The sequence below is a fragment of the Octopus bimaculoides genome, chromosome 2, assembly GCF_046866305.1.
Source record: "Octopus bimaculoides isolate indiv1 chromosome 2, ASM4686630v1, whole genome shotgun sequence".
Lineage (NCBI taxonomy): Eukaryota > Metazoa > Mollusca > Cephalopoda > Octopoda > Octopodidae > Octopus > Octopus bimaculoides.
This window is the reverse complement of record NC_142929.1, coordinates 149,501,176-149,514,193: the sequence shown is the minus strand read 5'-3', so window position 1 is coordinate 149,514,193 and position 13,018 is coordinate 149,501,176. Positions and strand designations below refer to the sequence as shown.

Genomic DNA, 13,018 nt, shown 5'->3' with positions numbered 1-13,018 from the left:
TTACGAAAGTTCCCTACCTCCCTTATGACAGCAAATTTATCAGGTAAAATCTAATTTCATAAACAGGAATACCGAAGTACACGGGACAACACAACAATAGGACATCCAATGTGTGGCAAAGTAGAATCCATATTTCACCATCCCGCAGGTAACATCAGTAAAGTCAAACCATAAATTAACATCATTTACAGTGGATTACAAGTATAGGTCGGAATACAAACACAGAATACCTATGGCCATTTCGGGGGTATATCACCGTATTTAGAGCACAATAGAGCACAAACTAGTGATAACCCCCTCTTCAGGGTAAAGAAGACACACAAGCATCAACGAAGTCAACAGTAAAAAGAGAAATTTTAATTATGAGAGCAAGCTTAAATAAATAATATGGACTAGACCAAAAAAAAAAAAAATCTAATTTTTAGTATACCCTTAGAATAGTCAGGCAGGTTTAGTAACTAAAAACTATTAGGTTTCAAATCCAACGTAAGCCATGATAAAAATAAATAAAAGATAAATACTACCATTGTATCCATATTTTTATTATTATTTTTATATCAATATTTTTGTCTTTTTATTTCTATCATTAACATTTCTATCACCATTATTACCACTACTAATACTATTATTTTTGTTCTTATTTCTATTTTTATATAGTTTTAGGAAGGTGGAGGAAAATTTATGATTGCAAAAAGGGATTACCTCGATAAACTTATTCAAGGTTTTCGGCCCAAAAGACCTAAGAATGGAAAGGGATTCCCTAATGCATAATAAGCACTTGCTAATATTAGCCTTAAATTGGGGGGTTCTAGATAAGATTGACCATTCAAGATAGTACTTCTTATTCCTCCTCTTGAGGTCATGCAGGTAAGAGGTGAGTGTTGTGGAATTATAATATTTCTCATTAGAAAAGGAACTCATGTGCGCCCTATACCTGGTTTTAAAATTCCAATATAAAACTTATTTTGTCTTTTGGGCCGAAAACCTTGAATAAGTTTATCGAGGTAATCCCTTTTTGCAATCATAAATTTTCCTCCACCTTCCTAAAACTATATAATAATAGAAATAAGAACAAAAATAATTGTATTAGTAGTGGTAATAATGGTGATAGAAATGGTAATGATAGAAATAAAAATTAAAATAAAAAGACAAAAATATTGATATAAAAATAATAATAACAATATGGATACAATGGTAGTATTTATTTTTTATTTATTTTTATCATGGCTTACATTGGATTTGAAACCTAATAGTTTTTAGTTACTAAACCTGCATGACTATTCTAAGGGTATACTAAAAATTAGATTTTTTTTTTTTGGTCTAGTCCATATTATTTATTTAAGCTTGCTCTCATAATAAAATTTTTTTTTTTTCTAACTGTTGACTTCGTTGATGCTTGTGTGCCATCTTTGCCCTGAAGATAGGGTTATCACTAGTTTGTGCTCTATTGTTCTCTAAATACGATGATATACCCTCGAAATGGCCATAGGTGTTCTGTGTTTGTATTCCGACCTATACTTGTAATCCACTGTAAATGATGTTACTTTATGGTTTGACTTTACTGATGTTACCTGCGGGATGGTGAAATATGGATTCTACTTTGCCACACATTGGATGTCCTATTGTTGTGTTGTCCCGTGTACTTCGGTATTCCTGTTTATGAAATTGGATTTTACCTGATAAATTTGCTGTCATAAGGGAGGTAGGGAACTTTCGTAATATTTATCTTGAACTTCTTTTATTGGCTATTGGCCTCAGCGAATGAACTGTTTTGCTACGTATTTTTTTCTGTATATTATTTTTTCTATATATATATATATATATATATATTTTTTTTTATTCTACTATATATGTACCGGTCTCTAATATTTTTAATCAACTTTTTAATCGCAGTTTATTTATTTGTATTTCTATTGTATTTTTAATCGATTTTTAATCAATTTTTTTCTTATGTATAAATATTTTGACTTCCCTTTGCTAATTTGGTTTTGTGGTTTATGCTGTACTTCTTATATGTGATCATTGGTGGGCTACGACTTTTTGAGTCGATGACCTAACGGTTTTATTCTGGAATTAACTTTATATATATAATTAAGGAGAGGAGAAAATAAAGTCAAAGGCCGATGTATATATTCATTCAGTCCATATTAACGAAGTTCTCCATGGTATGCAAAGTGCATACATAGATGCATTCATCTATATGATATATAAAAATTTCTAAGATTTTATAATTACATATACACGAAAATGTATAATTACATATACACGAAAATGTATAATTACATATACACGAAAATTTATAAATATATAAAAATTCATACACATATAAAAATTTACAAACGCATAAAAATTCATAAATGTAAATTTATATAAAAAAAAATTGTAAGTCCATAAATGTACTTGCAAAGTCCGAATGAAAAGGATGATGAAGCGGATGTAAACTGATTCATAAAGAGTCTGGAATATGTATAAAGTCTAAGTATAAAGTCTTACGGCCGTTTCGAAAAGATACAGGTTGCTATGGTCGAGCTAACTCCAACCATAGAAATATTCTATATTTCTCTCATCAGAGTTAATAGAATCACAAGGTTAAAATATTAATAGAAATAGTGGGTTAAATAATTTTAAAATCGAATGTCTGGACCATTCTCTTCGGGTATATGAAGTTTTAATGTGTTTGTAAATTTTAATATGTTGCTCCACTCTACTCATGTTAAAAGACAACCACCTGGGTACTAATGCAGTCCTTTCTCCTTCCTTCTGCCACATCCTGGATGTGCCCCTGGGTCAAGCCTATGTACTCTCTTCACGAGTATGTAGGGAAACAGCTAGTGAAAGTCTGCTCAATGCTACGAAATCAGCCAAACACGCACATATGATATCATAAGTAAAGCATACTCGTTTCATTTTTATGTGTCGTATACTACATTATATATATATATATATATATATATATGTATATATATATACTGTTCCAAGTCATATTCACGTTTGTGTTCCATAATCTATAATATTCGTAAAATATATATTCTTTCCAACTTTTATTCATTTCATTTACAAAAAATTCAAAGCATTAAGGTGGTGACCTGGCAGAAACGTTAGCACGCCGGGCGAAATGCTTAACAGTATTTCGTGTCTTTACGTTCTGAGTTCAAATTCCACCGAGGCCGACTTTGCCGTTCTACCTATCAGGATTGAAAAATGAAGTTCCAGTTGCGTCCTGGGGTATATATAATCAACTGGCTCCCTCCCCCAACATTTTGTGCCTAGAATAGAAAAGAATAAATTCAAGACATTTATTTATTTTTGTTTTTCTTGAAAGTAATTTGTACTCTCACTCTAATAACGACACGAATTTCTATAAGTAATACGAAATAGCATTATCTTAATTTAAAAGTTCAGCTAAAGTATAAATTTTGTGAATTTTCACCTCCAGAATACTTTTAGTACTTTATGATTTTATACACAATTAAAATAATTTTTTAAAACAAAAAAATTACCTTTGGTAATAAGCGAAATTAGCTCAACATCAAATCTTTAATAGTAGCTTAGTAGTTTGTCCTCATAATATGTTACAATCTATGACGTCCATTTTAAAATTTAGAAGCATTGTTTTAAAACATCATACCCTACAGTGTTCTAAAAAAGCAATGGAAATGTATACAAAATTTGAATAATGTGGTCTGAGGTTATGTCTAAGTATCTGCTACTATTTGCTTGTTTCAGTCGTTGGACTGCGGTCATACTGGGGCACCACTCTGAGGGGATCTGTTCGCAAAAATCAGCATTTTTTTTTTGTAACCTTGTACTTATTCTAACAGTAACTTTTGTCGAACCTTTAAGCTGAAGAGGGATAAACAAACCAACACTGGTTTCAAGCGGTGGCAGGGAACACATACAAACACACATATACACAAACACACCGACATACTGATACATACATACATACATACATAGATATGTATGTATATATGACCAGTCCTTGATTTTTTTCCTGTCCCTCTATTTTTTCTGTCCGCCTTTCTATCGTCTATCTGTTCGGGTGTTTTATTGTTGGCTGTTGCGTTTTTGTTCCATCTTTTATATTATCATAGCGACATACGTACGCTTTTGCTCATTTTGTAAGTATATATATATATATATATATATATATATATATATGTATATATGGGAGAATGTACGCAAAAACAACAACAGACGAGGACAGGTGGTGTAAACAACAAAAGGATGTATTAGTATGACGCTCGGGAATACGGAAAATCTTTAACGTTTCGAGCTACTATATATATAATTACGACTGGATTTATTCAGTTCTACATCTACAAAATCCACTCGCTAGAATTTCGTCGCTCTGGGGTTATAGTAGAAGACAAAGTGCCGCGTAATGGGGTTGAACCGAAGGCCACGTGGCTGGAAAACAATTTTCTTAAAAATATAGTTACGCCTTCAAAAGGAAAAAAGAAAATACGTGATCGTCGTAGCTGGAATGTCCTAGAACACTGGACCAATGTTCTACTAGGGGCAAATATGTTTAATAAGAACAGCCACAGCAATGCATCAATTCTGCTATTTCTTTTTCTCGGTGAATACCAATTATTTTCTATTTACATTGGATTAGTGTTTTATTTGGAAGCTCCTCCTTGTATTACTGTGAGTGTATTTATGTCTCTGTTAAACAGATTTTACGTTAAAAAATTCCCTCCTACGGCGGAAATAACATTGGCTTCTGATTTAGACATAAAGCAAGCAATTCTGAGAGGATGCTACGGAACATAGTGCATGACTTTATACCTCATTTTATCGACCCCAGAGGAAAAAAAGACAATGTTGACCTCGGTGAGATTTCAAATAACGCAAGACATTTTTTAAAAGCTTCTAATGAAGAAGCGACCAATTTTGGAATTCAAAGAACATTGCTTTGAAATATATGACGTTAATAAGATCAGAGATGAGAAGACTGTAAAGGTTCAAGGTACAGAACACTATCAAAGTCATGAGCCATGGTGCTAGGATGTAGGGCGCTAGGATATATTGTACATAGTGTGAAGTATTAAATTGTACAAATGACATACATATATAATGTCATATAGTACATATTACACTGTGTGAAACAAATGTTTGAGACTTACGGAAGGCTGAAATAATTCAGACTATCGTTCCAACGATAAAACTCCCATATTTTTATATGCTAGCGATTACAATGCTCAATATATCAAATTTAATTTTCGTTGTTAGATTGTGGATTGAGAGAGATTTAACTACTGTTCCTAGCAGGTTGAGTGATCGTACAGAATATCTTATCTCCAATTACCAGTGCTTTCTTATAAAGGGAGATAAATGAAAGTTGAAGATGGTTAAATTCTGATCATACGTTAACAAGTTATAGCATAGACTTCTTCATGAACTTAAAGTATTGATCTTTACTTTTTCGAGTAGAGTTGATGAGAAACTAATTCAAATTCCACTTAGATAAAAACCACTGAACCAGTATTGTATAAAATGAAAAGCGAGAAGACTGAAATTACAACAAGCAAGTTTGAGTTAATGCATGAGCTAACTAAGAAGGAATACGAGCGAAATCACGAAAATCTTAGCTGGATTGTCTACAACAAAATGTGTAGAATTTATTACTAAATCTTATGAATATACTTAATCGTAATTCTTATCACAACGAAAATTGCGATGTCTTTAGGTTCATTCAATGAACATCAAAATGCTATTGCACCTGGCCATCTATTGTGAAGAATATGTTCGAGAAAAGGAGGTCAGATATTGATAGCATGGATTGGATGTAAAACAGCGCTCAAAAGCATTAATATTGCCTTACAGAAGGATATTAAAATTAAGAGCAAGAAGGAGAATATACGAGAAATATGGAGATTTCAAGCGTGAAAATGCCATTCTGTGGTAATTAAAAGAAAATAGAAGTAAAACCAAAAGTGTTGGCAAGATATTTAAGACTTATATCTATTAGGATATACGAATGGTTAAACAATTCTTAGCAATTAAATTTGGAAGAGAATACTTCTAAGAGTCTACAGCGGTTTATGAAATTCTGAAAAGAATATTGAGAAGAATACTGGAGATTTTGTAATAAGAAACTAAATTAGTATGAAATACATTAAAATTCAAAATTGCTGGTTGTAACTCACCACTATATGCAACAGTATCTGTTATGAAAGAAAAGAAATAATGATACTGGGGATGATGATGATGGTTTGTTATTTTGGAACGAAACCGTTGGGAAGAATATCGGGTGATATGTGGATTTACCAGTGTGAATCGATAACTGTAGACTATATCTAGTACCTTTTTAGATTTGTTCTGTTGACTAACCACCGTTGACTTCAGCTACTTGTGAATCAAGTATTCCTATGATCAAAAGCATTTTAACTATGGCCGTCTCGCCAGTATTAGGGACACAGAGGGCTATACTATAATATCTGATTATAATGTACTCTGTTCTCATATAACATGGTGCGGCGTAATTTCATAGATAGGCGGTGAGCTGGCAGAAACGTTAGCACACCGAGCGAAATGCTTAGCGGTATTTCGTCTGCCGCTACGTTCTGAGTTCAAATTCCGCCATGGTCAACTTTGCCATTCATCCTTTCGGGGTCGATTAAATAAGTACCAGTTACGCACTAGGGTCGATATAATCGACTAAATCCCTTTGTCTGTCCTTGTTTGTCTCCTCTGTGTGTAGCCCCTAGTAGGCAGTAAAGAAATAAGAAACGTTAGTATGCCGGGCAATAATGCTTAGTGGTATTTCGTCTGTCTTTACATTGAGTTCAAATTCTGCCGAGGTTGACTTTGCCTTTCATTCTTTCGGGGTCGATAAATTAAGTACCAGTTCCGCACTGGGATCGATCTAATCGACTGTCCCCCTCCCCGAAAATTTCGGGCCTTGTGTCTTGAGCAGAAAAGAATTTCATGGACATAACTGGTATTATTACAAGCTGGTCGATCAGTGTCGTAGACCCTTTCTTCTTGACCTTTAGTTAACCGCATTTTGTCTCTACTGCGTATTTTACTTTTTGTTTTTATTATTGTTGTTTTTGTTGTTGTGATTAAATTGCTTCGGTCAAGAAAAACTGCCAGAATAAAGCATTTGAAATGTATCTGTTGGAAACAACGCTTCGACATTTTTAAGTTAGTAAATTCTATTTAAGCGTGATTTGTTAAACGTTATCGGGATAACAGAAATCAGTTTAATTCTTGCTGTTCTACAAATAAAAAGAAAAACGTTTTGGCAGATGTTTGAGATTTTACAGTTGCCACAATGAAAAAGCAATATTTTTAATATTCAGTAATTAATCAGTCTGCATACCTTAATGTGACTGTGGTATCATTTGGTTTACAATTCATTGGTTTACTGAGCTAACTTTTCCTTTGCCTTTTCCATCAAGTCGTTAAGTGGAGTGTGTCTGTGCAGTTTTATAAAATATATTTGTTAATGTGAGATGTCAGTGTTATTTTCACTTTTGCATAGTTTAGACGCCAGTTTATTCACCTCACCCTGTATGTATATATATATATATATATATATGTGTGTGTGTGTGTATAAACACACACACACACACACACACACATATATATGCATGTATATATATATGTGTATATATATTTTATGTGTATATATATATATATATATATATATATGTACACATACACACACATGCGGTCACGCACACACACACACACATAGGCACTAGGTTACGCACAACCTTTGCTGTTCCGTTGCCGGTGATGTCAGAGAGCACTTGTAATGATTGCATATGGAAACTGTGGTAGAGTGAAGAGTAAGTGAGAGAGAAGGTTGGTGAAATGTACAAGTAAAGAGATTTATGTATCGTGGATGTTGTTGGTGTGTTGATACTGATGGTGTTAGTTTCGCGGCTGGCAATTAATATTGTCTCTAACTGCGAACAACTTAAAGTTAACATTTTAATGTTTTCTACATTAATTATGTACGCACTAATTTTAGAATTACATCATTGTCTCGGATCGTAGATTAGCAGAACTGTTAGAGAATCGAGCAAAATGCCGAGCGCTATTTATTCCAACATTTTCCGTTCTGGATTCATACTATCCAATAGAAGTGAAGCATGCTGTTCTTTAGGGCATGTAAAATAAGTTAGTATAGAAGTATTAGGTTGAATGAATCAGCTAATCCCCTACACACCAAAATTTGCGGCTCCTTGCCAGAATTAGAAACAACTTTTACATTATCAGTTATTTTTCAGAAGACTAATAGCAATAACTAGGAATATGGATATATATATATATATATATATATATATATATTCATTTTCAATGTCTACTTACTCGTGTCGTACTTTTACAAATCTTTTCAAATATATATATATATATATATATATATATATTATATATATGAATATTCATTTTCAATATCTACTTACTCGTGTAGTACTTTTACAAATCTTTTCAAATATATATATATATATATATATACCTTTCTGATGAAGAGCGTAGGCTCGAAAAGTAAAAGACCTTCTCATTTTCCCGAGCTTTAAACTGACACACCTGCTTGTTGTTCATACACCTATCTTCCTCTTTTTTTCCTGCAAATTTCAGCTATACATACATACATACATACATACATATATATAGGAGAAATATAAATGGAGCAAAAATACTGGAAAATCAGTATACACCACGTGTCAAAATTATGAGTTGAAAATATGTGGAAAACATATATAAAAGTGGAAGAGAAATGCCTTCGTTTCACATAGTTTAATATCATTTTATAAATTTTTTTTTAATATAAATATATATATACATATTTTTTAGTTGTGATAGCCAACTGAGTTTTGCTATTTAAACTAGCTTTTCAAGGGACATTGTGAAGTAATCATTTCTTGTGACAAAAGAGTCTTGCCATTTTGGATACATGAAAAGTAAGATTGAGTCTAGAGAGTAGACAAAAGGAGGCAACATGTGGCGAGGGGGACAACTAACTCTTCAGTATAATTGTTGAAATAGGTATGTGTCAGGATCTGTAGTCAAGTTTGTATATTAAGGTGTGGTCTATACTATACACGCACACACACATATATATATATATATATGCGTTTCACTCCACATGCACTACACGCGCTACTATTAGTTTCACGTACAGGAGAAACATTAAACTTCTTAGTTTCATAGAATAATCAGCGCTTGATGAACGTACTCGTCATATACGTGAAACTGTTAGTAGCGCGTGTAATGCATGTGAAGTAAAACACATACATGAATATTGAACTCTCATTGGATGGAGTACACTTCTTGTTGACCTTTTAACGTAGATGAATTTAATCGTGATAAGTAAATTTATTGCGGTCTTTTCCCCCCTAGGGATAATATCTCCTTGTGATGAGCTGTGCTTAAAAATATAACAGATATTGAAGGGAGAGGAAAAGCGTCCCATTAGCCGCAGATGTAATCGCTAGATGCATATATGCCTCAATGGAATTCATGTATTTTAGTTTTTACTGTGAAAAGGAAGAAACGTAAATGAGTTGAGCATTGATTTATCTGTAACGGAATTCCGTTATGACTTACTTCAAAAGTATAAATTATATTCCGTAAGAAGAAGAATTTCTGACATTAATAATGATATATACATTTCGATATTATTGCTTAAGAATATAAAACAAATATTAAATGTTAAATAAAAGTACATAGAAGTACAGACAAAGCAGAGGGTTCAGTAATTTGCTTTACAACCACATGTTTCTGGGCTCGATCATACGGTGCACATCAAACAAGTGTCAAAAAGCATAACGAGAAAACGACTAAATTCGTTTTAGTGAAATGTATGTATGTATGTATGTATGTATGTGCGTGTGTATATATATATATATATATATATATATATATATATATATATATATATTTCGTTTTGCAGCGTTTCTTTCTACGAATGTGAAGATACATTGTGGAACTGTTATTTTAACGAGTTGTATCTATTTTATCACCCCATTAGACACACCTGCACCACCGGATGCTCCTGAACCAGTTGTAAAATGTCCCACCCATGAGGATCGATGCTAGATGTATCGAAACAATTGTCCTAATTAATAAAAATCCTCTTATATTCCATCATCCGTCTTTCATTTACCACACATACACACATATCTATATATATGTGTGTGTATGTGTGTGTTCGTATGTATGTACATATATGCGTATATATATGTATACACACACATATATATACACACACACACATATATATATATATAATTGGTGTATCGTATAAAAAAAAGTACGTTGTGATATTTACTTCTCTCGGTTGCCTCCCTTTACATCCGGTTCATTTTACCCGCCATTTTAAATTGAAGATCGATAAAATAAGTATGAGAGAAAGTATTGGCCTTAATATCCCTTGAAGACAGACAAGGCAAAACTGCAATGACTGAAGGTAGTAAAAAAACTAAAGCAATACAGAACTTTTATGTTATTCTACGAATATCTCTCAATGGTGTTGAAATTTGCTTCGACATTCATTACTTACAGTTAATTTGAAAGAATACATTCATATACGTTCTTATTCGTTGAGCACCACCTCATGTATTACGTGTTTTTAATTTTCTTCTTTATTTTGTATTGCACTGGCTAACAATCCCGTTTATTTTCCTTTGTATTGTTGCTTAACACGAGGTCAGTCTCAATAGATTTGACCTGCTTTTACATCCACTGTAGTTGTGACCGCTTTCTTCTTAGACACATTATCCAAAATGTCATCTTTTTGAATCTGCAGATGTGATCTGAGAGAAACATTCAGCCATTTTATAAAGCTGGAAGATACTTGGCTGCTTTCCTTCTCTCTTATGCAGACGACACCTGTCAATATGTTATATATATATATATATATATATATAACAGTGTGTGTGTGTATGCATTTAGAGACGTGCGTTTACATGTGTGTCTTCACTCATGCATATAAAGCGTAATTTTAAACAAAGAGAAAAAAACGAGGTATATATGAGTATCGAAACCACGCTCATTGGTTAACGACTTCACGTGTCATCATGATTCATATAAAACGTTTTAGCACACGCCATTAACATTATAGTTATCTTGGTCTTTGTATCGCTTTTGGTGACGCAAAGGTGGCGGGTGCCTATTTACTGAACATTGTGTATTTTGCCAATACATCCGTATCAACGTTAAGAGCCCACTTCCGTCCTGTTCATGTTATTGTTTGTTAGATATGTGTTAGCGCATGTATATGTATGCATGCATGCATGTATGTATGTATGTATGTATGGTGAGTGGCTGGCAAACATCAGTCGGTCGACTCCAAAATACAATATTTTGTTCCTGGGCGGGGTTACGAATAAACATTTTCGAGAATAACAGTGAAAAGCACAAACTTCTCAACTTCCCTTCCAAATAATTGTGTTTGTGTTGATGATACTTTTGTAGTTGTTATTTAGCCCTGTATCATCCCCCGAACGAATGTAGAAGCGCAATGGCCCAGTGGTTAGGGTAGCGGACTCGCAGACATAGGATCGCGGTTTCGATTCCCAGACCGGGCGTTGTGAGTGTTTATTGAGCGAAAACACCTAAAAGCTCCACGACGCTCCGGCAGGGGATGGTGGCGAACCCTGCTGTACTCTTTCACCACAACTTTCTCTCACTCTTACTTCCTGTTTCTGTTGTCCCTGTAATTCAAAGGGTCAGCCTTGTCACACTGTGTCACGCTGAATATCCCCAAGAACTCCGTTAAGGCTGTTCCGTTGATCGGATAAACTGGAACCCTCGACGTCGTCAGCGACGGAGCGCCAACAACAACATCCCCGAACGAGTAAACTGCGTGATTCTAGCCATGATAACTGGAACTGTTCAACCGGAGTGCAGTATCCACTAAGTTCTTCCATCTCTTAATGTATTTTGAAAGATTTAAAAGCTATTTCTAGCAGGGTGAACGGCTACGTAGGCATTTTCCTTATTAATTCGATCGGGGGATAGTTTTAAAGTTTGTAGTAATTCGTTTAGTAAATGTTTCATTTCTTTTAATTTTCATACATTTTCTCCCCGTTAATTTTAAAATCGAGATTGCAAAGATCTCCATCTAAATTATACAGTCTCCGAAATATTGTTGATTGTTACCTTAACTATACTGATGATAAATGAACATCATTCGCCTTGAGCTTACTAATCTAAGAGAGTTTATAATTATAGTTTTAGGCTCTTCCAATACACTTCTGATTAACCCTTAAAATAGGGTTTAGTAAAACCCGCGGACATTTGCTGTTAAAACTATGTATTAGATACAAACACTTTCTCTAATCAAAGTACGAACTTCTAAGTAAATATTCGTCTGCGTAAATATCAAAACTGAACAACCATAAAAGGAAGATCTTGATTTTATCTGTGAACTGGATGTATTGAAATTAAACATACATACATACATACATACATAAGTGGAGTACGGCAATAATGAAACCAAGAACAACAGCAGTAACAAACTCAAGAACCACAACTGCCACAGCAGTATCAACTATAGGAGCAGGATTAGGTATTGTGAAACTGGTACTCCGTCGCTTACGACGACGAGGGTTTTAGTTGATCTGATCAACGGAACAGCCTACTCATAAAATTAGCGTTCATGTGGCTGAGCATTCCACAGACACGTATACCCTTAACGTAGTTCTCAAGGAGATTAAGCGTGACGCAGTGTGACGAGGCTGGCCCTTTGAAATATAGGTTCTACTCATTTTTGCCATCAACTTGGAATAAAGTGTCTTACTCAAGGTTACAAAGCGTCGCAGGGAGTTGAAGTAACGGCCTTGAGATCGTGAGCCGAATAACTTAACCGCTTAGCCACACGCCTACACTTAAGTATTGTAACTAAGAAGAATAAGAATCCAGCAACAACAAAATCCGCGACAGACTAAAAAATTATGACGACCACCTACATTACTACCACAAAAGGAACAAACGATGGCACCACGTCCACCATTAATACAACAGTAACAACAATAATAAAACTGTAATCAGAAGT

The 13,018-nt window shown here is 33.9% G+C and overlaps 1 protein-coding gene across 15 annotated transcripts in view; it reads left to right on the top strand.

Moving 5' to 3' along the window:
* Positions 1–13,018, top strand: part of LOC106874941 (transcription factor Sp9) — a 358,324-nt gene that overhangs the window by 166,277 nt on the left and 179,029 nt on the right. The window contains exon 1 of one of the 15 annotated variants that reach the window (XM_089347912.1): positions 1,582–1,702. The exons of 13 other annotated variants lie outside the window; for them this stretch is intronic. The gene's annotated coding sequence lies outside the window, so the exon portion shown is untranslated. Of the gene's footprint in view, positions 1–1,581; positions 1,703–13,018 lie in introns of those variants that run through there. One more of the 15 variants, XM_089347903.1, reaches the window with a different exon arrangement.